Source organism: Trichechus manatus, unplaced genomic scaffold, assembly GCF_000243295.1.
Source record: "Trichechus manatus latirostris isolate Lorelei unplaced genomic scaffold, TriManLat1.0 scaffold00349, whole genome shotgun sequence".
Taxonomy (NCBI): Eukaryota; Metazoa; Chordata; class Mammalia; order Sirenia; family Trichechidae; genus Trichechus; species Trichechus manatus.
This window is the reverse complement of record NW_004444285.1, coordinates 32,711-36,547: the sequence shown is the minus strand read 5'-3', so window position 1 is coordinate 36,547 and position 3,837 is coordinate 32,711.

The window sequence follows — 3,837 nt, the reverse complement described above, 5'->3', positions numbered from 1 at the left end:
AAAAAAAAAACCCACTGCTGTTGAGTAAATTCCAACTCCTAGTAGCCCTACAGGACAGAGTAGAATTGCCCCAGAGAGTTTTCAAGGCTTTAAATCTTTATGTAAGCGGACTACCACATCTTTCTCCCACAGAGTGACTGTGTTGAAGAGTTTTCCTTTTATTCCTATTGCTGAGAATTTTTATCAGGAAAGAGTGCTGAATTTTATCAAACACATTTTCTGCATCAATTGAGATGATTGTGTGAGATGATTGTTTTATTTATGTGGTGAATTACTTTGATTGATTTTCTAATGTTGAACTACCCTTGCATTCCTGGTATGAATCCCACTTGATCATGGTGTATGATTTTCTTAATATGTTGTTGAATTATGTTCACTAGAATTTTGCTGAGAATTTTTGCATCTGTATTTATGAAGGATATTGGTCTGTCATTTTCTTTTTTTGCAATGTCTTTACTTGCCTTTGGAATCAGGGTGGTGCTGGCTTCATGTAATGAGTTAGGGAGTTTTCTTTCTTCTTCTACGTTTTGGAAGAGTTTGAGTAGAATTGGTCTCATTTCTTTTCTGAATTTTTGGTAATATTCTCTGGTGAAGCCATCTAGTCCTGGGCTTTTTTTCTTGGGAGTTTTTTGATGACATTTTCAATCTCTTCCTTTGTTATGGGTCTGTTTAAATTTTCTCTCTCTATTTGTGTTAGTTTAGGTAGGTTGTGTTTTTCTAGAAATTTGTCCATCTCTTCCAGGCTTTCAGATTTTCTGGAGTACAATTTTTGGTAGCATCCTGTTATGATCCTCTTTATCTCATTTGGGTCAGTGGTAATGTCTCCAGTTTGATATCTTATTTTGTTTATTTGCATCCTCTCATTTTTTTGCTTTGTCAGTCTAGCCAGTGGTTTGTCTATTTTATTGATCCTTTCAAAGAACCAACTTCTGGTCTTGTTGATTCTATTGTTTTTCTGTTTTCTATTTCATTTATTTTTGTTCTGATCTTTATTGTTCCCTTTCTTCTGGTAAATTTGGTGTTCTTTTGTTTTTCCTTTTTATTTGTTCAGGTTAGGTTATTTATTTGTCAGTTTAGATTATTGATTTTGGATAATTCTCCTTTTCTAATGTGGGCATTCATTGCTATGAATTTCCTACTGGGCATGCTTTTGCTGTGTCCCATAAGTTTTGGTATTTTGTGTTTTCATTGATTTTAAGTATTTTTTAATTTCACTTTTGATCCTTCTATGTGTGCTGTTTAGTTTCCATGTATTTATTATTTTTCTTTCCTTATTCTTCCTGTTGTTGATTTCTAGCTTTATACCACAATGGTCAGAGAAGATACTTTGTATGATGTTAATTTTTTTTTAAATTTTTTATTGAGGTTTGCTTTGTGACCTAAGATATGGTCTATTCTGAAGAATGTTCCATGTGTATTGAGGATGAATGTGTATTGTGCTGTTGTTGGATTGTATGTTCTGTATATGTCTGTTAGGTTTAGTTGGTTAATAGTGTCATCCATGTTTTCTGTATCTTTATTGATTATGTTTCCAGTTGATCTATCCATTGTCAACAGTGGTGTATTGTAATCTACCATTATTGTACATTTATCTATTTCTCTCTTTAATTCTGTTAAGTTTTGTTTTATAAATTTTGGGGCTCTATAGGGTTGCTATGACTCAGAAATTACTAGACAGAAAATTGTTTGGTTTTGGTTTGGCATCAGATGCATAAATATTTATAATTACTATGTCTTCTTGTTAAATTGTCCTTTTTATCATTATATAATGTCCTTCTTGAATAAGAAAGACTCAAGAATAACTGACACCTTTGAATTATGGTGTTGGCAAAGAATATTGACTGTACCACAGACTGCCAGAAGAGCAGATAAATCTGTCTTAGAAGACGTACAGCCAGAATGCTCTTTAGAAGCAAGGATGGCAAGACTTCGTCTCACATACTTGATGTGTTATCAGGAGGGACCAGTCCCTGGAGAAATACCTCATGTTTGGTAAAGTAGAGGGTCAGTAAAAAAGAGGAAGGCTCTGAACTAGATGGATTGACACAGTGGCTGCAACAATAGGCTCAGGCATAACAATGATTGTCAGGATGGTGCAGGACCAGGCAGTGTTTCATTCTGTTGTACATAGGGTTGCTATGAGTCAGAACTGACTCAATGACACCCAACTACAACACCAACAATGTCCTTCTTTATCTCTGCTAATAGATTTTGACTTAAAGTCTGTTTTTTTCAGATATTAATATTGGCATTCCTGCCCTATTCTGGTTAGTATTTGCTTGATATGTTTTTTCCCATCCTTTTATTTTTAACCTATTTGTATCTTTGTGCCTAAGATGTGCCTCTTGTAGGCAACGCACTTATGGGTTATGTTTTTTTAAAATACAGTTTGCCATTCTCTGTCTCTTGACTGGTGTATTTAATCTATTTACATTCAGTGTGATTATTGATAGGGATGAATTTACAGCAGCCATTATATTATTCTTTCTTGTGTTGTTAATGATTTCTTTGTTCTTCTTTACTTTCTGTGCTGAGGTCTTTTTGTACGTAGATTTTCTTTTCCTTTCATTTATTATTATTGTTTTTGTGTTTACTGAGCCTTTTTGATTTTCTTCTGTTTTGATTAGTAGATTTATTAATTTTCTTTGTAGTTACCATGCAGTTTACATTTAACATATTATTTTTAAAATAGTCTGTTATATCTTGAAAGTGCCTTAACTTCCACCTCATATGGAAGTTCTATAACTACACCAATTATATCCCCTTTTGTTTTGATGTTGCCAACAATTGCAACTTTGTGTCACGGGTTCTCTGTAATCAATTTTTAACTTTATTTTACTATTGTGGTGCCTTAACCTGTCTTGGTATCAGGGTGATGATGTCATGTGTCTTTTCCTTAGGTTGTTGGCTTTTGTCATTGGTTTTCTATTTGAAGGACTGCCTTTTATATTGCCTGTAGAGCTGGTCTGGTGGTAATAAATTCCCTTAATTTCTGCTTATCTGGGAATGTCCTAATTTCTCCCTCATTTTTGACTGATAATATTGCTGGATAGATAATTCTTGGTTGGCAGTTGTTTTCTTTCAGAGCTTTGTATATGTCATTTCGTTGTCTTCTTTTCTGTATAGTGTCTTATGCTAAGTCAGCACTTATTTTTATTTGGGCCCCTTTGTAAGTGATATTTTGAGTTTCACAAGCTGCTGTCAAGGTTCTTTGTTTTTAGATCTGGAAAGTTTGATCCTGTTATGTCTTGATGACTGTCTCTTAGACCTCTGTCTTATATGGAGTTAGATGAGGTTCTTGGATGCAAACTTCTCAAATTTTGTTTTCTGCCATCAATTCTTCAAAGATTCTTTCTGTACTTTTTTAATTTTCTTCTTCTGGGAATTCTAATATGTGTATATTATGCCTCATGAGGGTGTCCTACATAACGTGTATGCTTTCTTTATTTTTCTTCTGACTTTTTTTTCTGTTTGTTCCTTATGCCAAGTAATATGAAAGATCTTTCCTCTATTTTGCGGATTTTTCCTTCCATTGCTTCAATTCTACTTCTGTGTTCTTCCACTGTGTTGTTTATTGCTGTTAGTTTGTTAAACTTTTGAATTTCTGGTTCTTTTATTTTATTTTTTTTGGTAAAGAGTCTATTTGTTTATTTAATATGTCATTTTGTTCTTGTATTGTTTTCCTGAATTCTTCTAGTCTGTTTTCTTGCTTTCCTTGATCTCTTTGAGGAGACTTAATGCTACCTTTCAAAATTCTTTGTCTGGTAGTTCCACTATCTGTTCTTCCTCATAGATCTTTTCTGTCCCTTTATTTTGTTTGTTTTCTTGATCCATCTT